The sequence below is a fragment of the Lathyrus oleraceus genome, chromosome 3, assembly GCF_024323335.1.
Source record: "Lathyrus oleraceus cultivar Zhongwan6 chromosome 3, CAAS_Psat_ZW6_1.0, whole genome shotgun sequence".
NCBI classification, from domain to species: domain Eukaryota; kingdom Viridiplantae; phylum Streptophyta; class Magnoliopsida; order Fabales; family Fabaceae; genus Lathyrus; species Lathyrus oleraceus.
The window spans coordinates 509,677,074-509,689,447 of record NC_066581.1 but is presented as its reverse complement, the minus strand read 5'-3'; positions in this window follow the sequence as shown (position 1 = coordinate 509,689,447).

The window sequence follows — 12,374 nt, the reverse complement described above, 5'->3', positions numbered from 1 at the left end:
TTATGTAATAAAGAGAGGAACAATAAAATTGAGAAAAATAAAATGAAAATTTAAAACAGTTTAAATGCACATATTGATGATAGATAAGCATACGAACCATAATTTTCAAGATGCTTAAAGATAAATTCTGCAAGAACCAGTAAGTTCACATGCACAAGACTCAAAGACACAATCTTCAAGATAAAGGAGATTCTATCCAGACTCTAATAAATTTATTGTAGAGCACAATAGCAAACACATACCTAAAAAGAATCACATGAATGTGTAAGAAAATAGTTTTCAAAACAGATAGGCGATATTTTGACAAGGAATATCGTAATTTGATGAGAAACGGCCAGAGAAGAGAGGAAGAAGAAAAGGACCGAAGAAAAGATGAAGACCACAAAAGCACAAGATGAAGGAGAATATGCCGAAGTGGCTGAGAAGAGCAAGGTTCCAGCAGACGAAGAAGAGTGAGATGCAGATTGGAAAACTTATCGAGACTCTCAGAGGGATGAAGATTCCAAGATTTTTATGGAGACTTACAAGGGAAAGAAGATGAAGTCTGAAAACCTTATGTAATAGTGTTTAGGAACAGATCTTGTAATATTCCTGATGAATAAGGTTTTTCTTTCTCTTTAGTAGTCATAAACTGTCTTTTAAGTCCTCCAATTATAGTTTATGCTTATAAATCTATTAGTAGAATAACAAATGCACAAAAGAAACCTTTTATTAAAATGAACAAATGAATTACAGATATAAAACACACAAAAAATAAACAAAACATAAAAGCAACTACGAAGAAGATCCATCCATAAAAACCGCCTTGACCTTAAAAGGGTCAACATATTTCAAAGCTTTTGTAAGCTTCAACTTATTTCCCCAGACTTGTGTTATAATCTAAGTCATAGTTATCTCAACTCCTTGTTGAATGAAGAGTTCAGGAAGAACCTTTCCATAAGGAATGAAGCTTGACTTTTCCTCTTTAAAGGAAGTGAGAGTCATTTTCAAATATTCAAACATAACTTGAGAGAGGTTAATCTTTAGTTCTGAGTTTAGAAGCAACAAAAATGTTTTTTCATCAATATCCAAGGAAGTCAGATCCTTGTTCTTTGGCAAGAAGTTTGAAATCGACATGTGATACCAGACTAATTCCATGGAATTGAGATTTGAGATTTTGGATAGGTCAGAGAGATCTTCGAAGATGAGATGAGAGGGTACATAAGAATCCTATATAATCATATCCATAACTACTCCTTCTTCCTCACAGTTTATTGCATTGGCAATAGATGTGGGAGTGATGGTGATAAGAACATCAGATACTTCAGAAAGAATGGCATATTTTAGATGCATATTTTGAATTGAAGCATTTGCCCAAAACTTCTTGACCAAGTTGGGATAACAAGGACCATAAATCATGTCAAAAAAATTATCCCAGCCATTATGGGAGACAATGCTTTGAAGATCAAGACCATGAGTCATTATATCTTCAAAATCAATGTCCTTCAATGATAATAGCTAACTGGTTTTCCATCCCAAGATTAGAATAAGAAGTCATCCCAGACAAGTAATGATGCAAAGAGAAAAGATGCAAACAAACAGAAAGATGTTTCTAAAGATATAGAAGGTGATTTTGTCAGAAGGATTCAAGACACTAGTGTTTGCTTTAGGACCATTCAAATTTTATCTTTAGAAAATAAATAATCAAATAATATAAACAAGTAAACAAGTACAAAGAAAAAATAGGTGATATATATATATATATATATATATATATATATATATATATATATATATATATATATATATATATATATATATATATATATATATATATATATATATATATATATATATATATATATATATATATATTTTTTTTTTTTTTTTGAACAAGAGTTGATGAATTGGTGGATTAAATCATTTTAATATAGGATGACTTGAGTTTAATTTTTAGTTGTGGTATTTTATTATTAAAATAAACAACTAAATTAAAAAAAAAAGAAATGAAAAAAAGAAGACAATGGGCTTCAAACCTCTTTCTTTAAAGTTACAAAACAAGCCACTTCCACTCGGTTAATTAAGATTATGTATTAATTAATTTTATATTTTTATTGGGCCCATCCTTTAATATGAGACTCTTAAATTTGGGAGGCTTTATGCGATGGGTTTGATTGTGAGATATTATACACCCATTTATTTAGCCTATTGTCTTTGTGAGAGGGGTGGGGATGGAGGGGAACCAACCTCCCGTTTGGACTCCCTCTTCTTAATATCATTATTATTTTTTTTATAAAAGAAATTAAAAATTAAAAAGATGAAAATCTATAAAAATAGTATATACAAATTATTGATAAATTTAAGAAATAATTAATAATAAATAGAAGAGACCCTATTTGTAATGAGTCCATATGAAGATAAACACAACAAGTATAACTAATCTAACTGACTTGTTTTTCTATACCTGTGATTGCTGATGATTTTAAGATTATGTGTAGGTTAACCTTTGATTAGGATGTGATTGTGTATATTTTGATCAAGCTTTTTTTCAATCCAAAGATTGTTCCTTGAAACTCCCAAACTAGATGGTTTGATTGTCTTTATTAAATTAGAAGCTTTCATTTTTAGTTCTCTCAAATTTATAGAAAGAAATACTTGTATTGTGCATATGGTCTTCTTCACGCTGCGTTTGAATAAGATAGAAAAGTTTATCAAATTATACAAGGATTCTTTAGAAACATATATACATTAACTTCTTTCAAATTTCATTATTTTTTTTATTCGTATGCACTGCACTCTTTTTTTCTTCAACTTGTATTATTTCACTGATTTTTTTAAATAATTCTTTTAATAAAGTAAAAAAAAGTGCAAGTTGGGAAGCGTATAGTCACTAAAATTCAGAATGAGAATGAGGATTCTGACCCTAGCTATAATGTTGACAATTTTTTCAAGAATCAAACTTTGAAGACTAGAGTGGAAAAGTCATAGGAGAACCTTGTTTACGGGTTAGATTCCAGGGCCCACCTTATAGCCTATTTGAGTTATGTTTTCCTAGACCCAATAAATGATGTATGAAAGATAAGGTTATTATTTAGTTAAAGGGGACTTCTGAAGGGGTCCAAGTTTTGGCCCAACCCAATGGTAAGGGAGACATCGATATTTCCCAGTCTATATCGCCTCAGGCTTTTATTGCTTTCCCTTGCAAACCCCTAATTGCTCTGTCAGACATCCTGCTTATTTCTTTTCTTATTCCCTTAGTGCATCCATCCTATTTTATGCCACTAATGAACCCGAAGAAGAATGTTGACAAGGCTTCGACAATCATCAGCGTACGCCAGAAGACTTGTTTGGAGGAGGAAAATCGCTTTTATGGGGGTTCAATTCTTTGATGTAACTCTATCTCAGACTCAGATGTTAGGCAGAGAAATAGATTTTGGGATAATATGGAATCTAATGTTGGTGAAAAGGTGTGAAAGGCTATTTCTATGTTGGGGATAGTGACCAAAGATAAAGCTAAAGATTACAGGAAGAAGATAGCTTAAATGGAAAGTTCTAACAAGAAGAGAAGAGCTATGGCGAAGACGAATAAATCTAGGTTAATATGAATATTATTTCCTTTATTATTAGAGGGGGATGAAGTTTAGTTAAGATAAGAAGGATTAATCAGCTGATATCTTATGGTAAAGCATATTTTATCTTGCTACAAGAAACTAAGTGTTCTTCTATAGACGATAAGTTTGTTAGTTCTCTCTGAAGTCAAGAGGAGATTTCATGGCCTTTCTCCAATGCTACATGATCTTCGGGTGGAATGCTTACTACTTGTAAAATTGGCGAGATCTCTTCTATTTTTATATTTTCAAGTGCCGGTTATATTGGAGTCAAAATAGAGTGGAAGGGAAGGTTCAACTACAATCTCAATGTTTACTCTCCTTATCTTTTCCACCTGAAAAGAAAATTATGGAAGGATATTTTAGATATTACCAGTAAGTATATTTATAAGGATTCGATCATTGGTAGTGATTTTAATGCTATTCCTAAATTTTTGAAAAGGAAAAGCAGTTCCAACTTCAATAGACCCAGAGAAATGAGGGAATTCAGGGACTTTTTAGGGTGCATCAACCTAGTTGATATGTCTTGTCTGAGAAACAAGTTTACTTTTTAATGGTGATGGAAGGTCCATGAGTAGAATAGATAGGTTTCTCCTCTTTGATGTTCTTGTGGATAGATGAGGAGTGGTGAAACAAGTGATTTAAAAGAGAGATTCATCAGATCACTGCCCTATTTGGATTAAGGTGAATAAGTTGAATTGGAGCCCTAAAACTTTTGGGGTTCTCAATTTTTGGTTTGAAAATAAGGAGTTCTTGTAGTTTGTCAAGAAAACTTGGGGAGAAATTTTGGTGGAAGGAATGAGCGATTTCGTGATCAAAGAGAAATTGAAGATGTTGAAGGTTAGTCTCTAGAAGTGGAATGAAGAGGTGTTTGAAAGGTTGAATTTGGAGGTGGAGGAGTGTGTGGAGGAGATCAACATGGTCGATGCTACTCTGTTGAGTGAAATTCTGGTGAAGTAGAAGGTTTAGTGGTGAGTAGGGAGTCAGTCTCTTCAGATTTCTGGAAGAAGCTATTTCTGAAAGTGAAATTTCTTATTCAGAAATCTAGATTGAAATGGTTAAGGCACGAAAATTGTAACAGTAAGTTCTTCCATGTTGTGGTCATATCTAGGAATATAAGGAAGTCTATTGGTTCTATTTCTGATTCTATTAGCGGATTAGTTGAGGGGGTGAAGGAGGGCATTTGGGTTCATTTCAAGGAGATCTTCTCTGAACCCGTATTCGACAAACCTATTTCCTTTAAGGTCCTTTAACACGAAGAAAGTTGTTAGTTGGAGATTCCTTTTTCTGATAAAGAAATTAAAGATACTGTTTAAAATGAAAAGGCCATGTGGCAAAAATTTTGAATGAGATTTGTGTTTTTTAGTCTTATAGAAATAGTTTGATATGCTTAAAGTGTTTTTGAAGCATTTATGAAGAAAGAAAGTTTGAAAATTCAATAACCTGAAGTCAAGGTTTTTTTATGAAAGAAATTCAAGTTTGAAAAATCCTAAGATTGAATTAGGGTTTAGAAGGGGCTAAATGAAACAAGGTGGGTAAAATGTAATCCCTTTCCATTGGATTGAAACGTACTCATGAATATTACGCAAGAAATATCATGGATTAACAATATGCACTAAGCAAGCATATGAACAAAACCACTACCATGTATCAAGCTTAAACATCTTAAAACACCAATCAAGGCCATCAATAAAGAATGGAGCAAAAATCATGGCATAAATAATAGTTCATAACACATGGATCATACAAGCATACAAGCATGTTAAACCTTAAACAACTATGTCATGCATAAAGACTAAAACAATGTTTAGGAGTAAGTTCAAAGCACATCAAAGCATCATTTTATGACAAAAGTTCACATCATACAAGGGTTCAAGTCATTAAGATTCATGCCTCTGAGGTTCATACATTAGGGTTTCAAAGCAAGTCATCAACCATAAACATCCATGTACTTCAAGCACAAATCAAATAAACAAGTTATCGTCAAGTCTAAGTCCAAGTATAATCAAGGTGTTCAATACATATGGATCAAAATGGGAGCAAATTAATCATGGGAAAAATTGAATCAAAGCATACTCAAATGAAAAATAAAAAGGAATAAATAATAAAGTTTTTTTTTTTGGATTTTTTAATATAAAATTAAAAACTAAATAACAAAATAAATATTATTTTTAAATATAAAAATATAGAAAAGAAAATAAATAAATAAAATATTTTTTTTGGGTTTTCAATAGTTATATAATAAATAAAAGAAAAAGGAAAAAAATATTAAAAGAAATAAAAGAAAAAAGAAAAAGAAAAAGAGAAAAATGGAGGAAAAGGAGGAAAAACAAGGGGAAATGGTGGAAAATGGGGTCTGGGAGGGATCAAATCCGTGATCCATATGTCACAAATACACACTAGACCAACACATCAATCACTGCGCCAGGGTTGGCATGACAGTTACAATGCACATCCAACATAAAAAATATTAAAATAAAATTTATAAAAAAAACCCAAAACTTCATCTTCTTCCTCGTGATAGTTATTGTAACTTTTAAAAAAAAATACAATTTCCTCGTTTTTGTACCAAAGCAAACATGTGAATATGAGGAATCCAAATATAACATTAGTTTTCATTTAGATTGACTCTAACTCACGAAGTTTTGACAAAACCAGTTGAACCCTAAAATTTCAAACAAAAATCAAATGACATACATTTACAATCAATGGATAATAGATTAGGGGTTTCATTCCTCATGTAAAAACAAACATAATGGTAATAAGAATGGCATAAAATGATGCTTAAATGGTGATTCCAAAGTGCACAAAAATGTACCTTGTAGGTGAAGATGGAGAATTTGATTCAAACACTTTCAATGGTGGAAAATGATCTCTTTAGCACCCTTGGACCTCCAGGAATGTATTGCAATGGATAGTTTTCTTTGAAACCTTCTTAATTATTCTGACTAAGTCAAGTTGCAAGCTTGAATATGTGAGAGATGGATATGGTGATGGAGGTGTTTCAGATCAATTCCAGTGCATACATAACTTTGTATGAAGTGTATTGATGATGATTCAATGGAAAAAACACCAAGAACTTTGAGAAAATATGGATTTCGAAAATGGAGTTTTTGAAATTTCAATAATGGAGTTTTTGTGTGAAACTTGGTGTGTTTGAGTTCTGAGCCCTTGATGCCCTTTTATAGAGATTGGATTTTGGTCTTAGAACTTAATGGAATTAATCTTGGTTGTATCTTGATGCTAGTTTGTCCATCAAGTTACAAAAAAAAGGTTAACGGTGCATTATGGTTCCAAGAAATCATGAAGTGATTAAGGGAGAGTAGGAGTGCTTTTCCTGAGTTTAGGGGCCTTGCTTCTGGTGTTTAGATAAAGTAAGATCAAAGAAAAATATATTTATAAAGATACAAGCAAAAATGGTTTAAAAAATTGATCTTTATGGAAATGGCAATGAAGCTTTATGGCAAAATGATCCATGAATGGTATATTGTTTGGATAATGGTTCAAGCCCTTGTGTAATGCATCAATGGTTTGTGTAAAACACTCATATGCCGAGATTTAGAAGCATCATAGGCCGCAAAGCAATATCTTTAGGTTTGACTTTGGTTTGAACATGAAACTTGACATGAAGATGAACTTTCAATTTGGCCTAACATGGTGACTTTCCTTCTTCGAAACTCTTAGCTCAAGTGTGATAAATTCATGCTAATGGGCTATTTGGGAAGAATTTCCCATTCTCTACTTTCATGTTGGATATTTGAAGAGATTCAGCTTGGATCAATGGAGATAATTGGCCATCAACTTTGACAATCTTAACTGCTAACACTTGAAATTTTTTCCAAGTGTTGAACAATTTTACAACTTTGAGATCTCATCTTCATCACATTATATCTTCCAATCCTTATGAGATATTTGGTTCATTATTTCTACAAAGTTGAAGTATGGAACATCATATACAATTAAATCCTTTGAGCATGAAAAATGATGACTTGAGGAAGAAGTTACAAACTTGTAAAGTGGGCTTCATGAACATGCAATTTCATAACTTAAAGAAATTTTGAAAACCCTAAAATTGACATTCTTGAAATTTTTCTTGATTTTCTTGATTGAACTTGATAAAATGAATTCATCAACCATATTTTTCATGATTTTTAACTTGAGAAACCCATGGTTGACCAAAAAATCTCAAAAGTCAAACTTTGACATAAAACAGTTGACTTTTCATCAGATGAATTCCAAATCTTCAATGATTAATGAATCAAACTTTTTTATCCAATTGAAGCACATGAATGGATCATAATTAAGCACTTGAGGACCTTGAATCATATTTAAAACCATTAGATATTGTCTTGGTCAAAAAGTCAACATCAGAGCAATCTTGATCAAAACCCTAATTTAGGCATTAGATGAATTTGAAACTTGTTGATCTTGAATGGATGCAATCTTGAACTTGATTATGATGAATGAAAATCACTTGACTATTATGAATGAATGAGAAGCTTGAATTGCTGAGGAATGCCCATAATCTTGACCAGTCAATCACTTGAGCTCCTTAAACCAACACACCTACCTTGTGAAAGAATCAAACAAGACAAAACATATTTTTGTATTTTCATAAGGTTAGTAATGCATAAAAGATACACACATGATATGTTTGATGCTTTGCAAATGATGAGAATGAGATGGGATCTTAGGGATAAAAATTAGGGCATGACACTAAGCTGCTTTCAACTAGCTTTTTATTCAATAATTCAATTTGAGCTAAAAGAGCAGTTTGGGTATCAAGAGGTATCATAACTTTAGGAATGCCAACAATTTCAAGCTTGACCGTCCTTTCACTTTCCGAACAGTACTCATTCATACACATCTTCTCAATGAGGTCTTTTACTTGTGGTTCAGTCATTTGGCAGATAGTACCTCCCGCAGAAGCATCCAATAACATGCGAGTTTAACTCTTGAGACCTTTGATGAAGTTTTGCATCAACTCCATATTATTCATGTTGTGATTCGAGCATTTGTGCCATAAAATTTTGAATCTTTCCCAAGCGTCATAAAGTTAATTAGTTTCCCGCTGCTCAAAATTAACAATTTATGCTCGACGCTCGATAAATTGAGTGGTAGTAAAAATTATTTCAAGGAATTTATCCTCCAATTCCTTCCAAGTTCGGATTGTTCCATTCAGAAGGAAAAGCAACCCATCTTTCTCCCTTCCAATCAGTGAAAACCCAAACAACCTCAATTTAACCTGGTCTTCAGTGACATCAGTTGGTATGCACATTGAAACAGTTTCATGTAAGTGTGCAAGATGTGCCCATGGGTCTTTAATCGCATTCCCATCGAACGAATTTTCTCTCAAACCTAAAAATACATAATTTTTAATATCAAAATTAGCAGGACCTACCGGTACAAATCCCCTAGAAACGTGTCCTCCATAAGTCCGTTCACAGTAGTCCCCCATAGTGAGGGGTGTGCAGTTGCCACAACTTCTTCTTCAGAGTTCGAAGAACATGTTAGTTGTTATTGTTCTGGTATTCCTCCGTCCATAGTTTCTTCTCTAAATGCTTTTATGAGAGAACGTGCAGTTCTTTCAATTTCTGGATCTAATTGAACTAATGTTGATCATGAACTACGCATACACAAACAAAAAATTTATCAATAGCACTATGATAAATAAGAATGTAAAACAAAAATTAAATAGACTAAAAAAAATGCACAAACGTCGCTTTATTTAAAAATTAATAGTCCCCGACAACGATGCCAAAATCTTGATGGCAACTAGACAAGTGTACCAATAATGTCAAAGTAATAAAAAGGTCAAATACACAAGGGCTACCTCCAAGCAAGATAAAATGTGTGCAATTTGTAGAAACTAGTTAAAAGGGAGGTTTTTGAGCTTTAGTGTGAAAAGTAAATAAACGAGTGAATAGTGTCACGAAAGCGATCATGTTATGTTTTAGAATCCCTTATTTCTCTATTGTTGATGTTATTACGCCATGTATGAATGATCTACTCATTATAATCCCACGATGAATTAACAAATTTGTTTAGCCGATCCCTACTCGCTAACCACTACTTAAAGCTTTCTATTCCTAGTCTATCAGCGTAAGAAGGGTTAGACGATGTATAGAAAGTTAATTCTCCATGCCACTACTCGGGGTCTCCATCCCTATTCAACCAGCATAAGTACAACAGTTGCGCTAAGTCCAACACATAGACTAATTGTCAGTATTTCCTATGTGCTCAAAATCAAATTAAAAGAATCTCACATAAAAGCATTACAAACAAGAAGCAGTTGAATAAGATTATATATCAATAGGTTCATACAATGGTCAAATCAACATAGAATCCAACAATATAAAAATAGGTTCATCCCAACACAACCTAACCTTAGGAGTTTAATTACTCATAGTGCAATTAAAAATACTACAACTGATAGATGAAAATAACATTAGAAGTCCCTTGAACTGATGACCTTCAATGGCTTCAAATGCTCTAAAAATCTCCAATTGTACCCTCAAATTCGTGCTTAAATATCCTAAAATCGTAATAACTCTATCGCACGCGCGATGGTGCATGTGATTATTTCCGAAGCTACATCCTTTTTTGCTCCCTTTTCACTCAAATTTTCACTAAGTCCACAATTTGCAAACTTAGCTATTTTTTCCTCATTCTTTGGTCATTCTTCTTCATTTTCACTCGTTTTTCTTCGATTCTTCGAGTAAATATATGCAATAACGGACTATTATCAATGATAAAGGGGGAGAAATAAGGTTTAAGGTTTATGGTCAAGAGAAAAATAGGGATTTGATTTTGATTGTTTTTATCCAATGATCAATCCCAAGCATCCACAAATCTGGATAAAATTTCTTGTAATTCTGATGTTATTTCAAATGAATGAAATTTCTATCTGATTTATGTCGTTTATGTTATCCTTGAACGAATATCAATGAATGAATTATTATATCTCTGAATCTTTTTATGCTTGTTAATATATCCGAATATTATATTTTTGAACTATTTTATGAGATTTATAATTAATTCTAAAACATAAATTCAAGGTAGGCTTGCAAACCTAACTCTGAAATTTAAAGCTAAGAATTTTTTGTTGCCAAGAAAATTCTGTTAGTCTAAAACTCATAGGGAGCTTACAAACCTAACTATGAAATTTAGATGATTGTCAGTGGGAGCTTGGAAACCTGACTCTAAACAATCAATATAAGAATATTTTTCAAAAGTCTAAAACTCAAGGGAAGCTTACAAACACAACTCTGAAGTTTAGATTATTGTTTATTGAATAAAATTGTTTATCAAAATACAATTGTTTGTCATCATAAAAAAAGGGGAGATTATAAGAACAAGACTGGTTCTACATCTAAACACCTTTATGTTTTGAGGATGACAAAAGGTATAATAGAAATTTTATACATTATTCGTGCATCCAAGTGTGCAGATCTTCAATGTCTAAATAAATAGAATATGAACAAAGAAAAATCTTAAGATCAATCAAACTCTAATGTTCAAATAGATTCTAAATAATTGTCAAATATATGAAGAGTCAAGCCTGAAGAAAAATTGAAGCAAGTGAAGTCTAAAGCAAAGGTTAAAGTGTGCAAAGTATAAAACGTGTGTATAAACAAACCAACTCTAAAATATCAAGTCAATTTTTTTGAATAGAAATCATCCAAACAGACTCTGATAAAAGGTTATGACTCCCATCTTCTTAAAGTCTCAGAACCCAGTTCTCCAAAGAATCTTAAGTATAACTGAAGTTCTTAAAACTGACTATGTTCTCTACTCAAGCTTCAACCCACTTGCATATGAAGCCTCTGACTAGAAAGATTTATATCAATATGTCAACACTGTTTGATATGACAGATGTACAAAAACAGATCTACTTTCTACGTAAAGTATTGTACTCTGTGATAAATAAGTCTTCCATACCCCATCATCCCCACCAACTATCAGCTACAAGCGTCACTCTAATGTTGCATATGAAGTGACCTTCATACAATAGTCACATAGAGGATATTTCATCTTCACACTTTCAACGGTATGATGGCTATCATCTATGTAAAGAGGATTAAAAAGTTGAAGAAACGAAGATATTCTGTGAGAGAAAAATGATTGGCAAAAATAACAAATAATACAAGTAACAAACATCAAGAGAAAAAAGACAAAGCACAAGAACAAAGAAAAATCATGTATTATGAGAAGAAAAGAGAAGAGAGAAACTTTATTCTTTAACACTTAGAGCTATCTATTTCATATATTGCTTAAGTGTGAAACTCGGATTGTAATTGTGTGTACTCTGCTTTTGAAGAAGTAAACTATGTAAGCATAAAACTTGTTATTGCAACTCTGATTATATTCCTCAAGCGACCAGGTTGGTCAGGTTCTTTTAGAAGTCATTGAGGATTAAATCTCCTTAAGCAACCAAGTTAGTAAAAATCTTAAGGAGTCAGTGACAGTCAAATTTCTTAGGGGACCAGTTGGGTCAAAGTTCTTAAGAAATCAGTGACAGGTTGTCATTGCCTTTGTAATCAATTTGATTATTGGATTAAGTCCCTTTCTAAGGCGAAATCACTCAGGTGGTGGACTAGAGGTATCCTAGTTAATGGTGATCCAGGATTAAAATCCTTGAGTACCTTATCATTATTTTCTTTGTTTTAAAGCTTTTGTTTTGGGTCGCAAAAAACTATCATACTTGAAACCCAATTCAAACCCTCATTTCTTGTGTTTCTTGCACCTTCACAAATGTCATTACAAACATTTCCAAAAGTAACACAA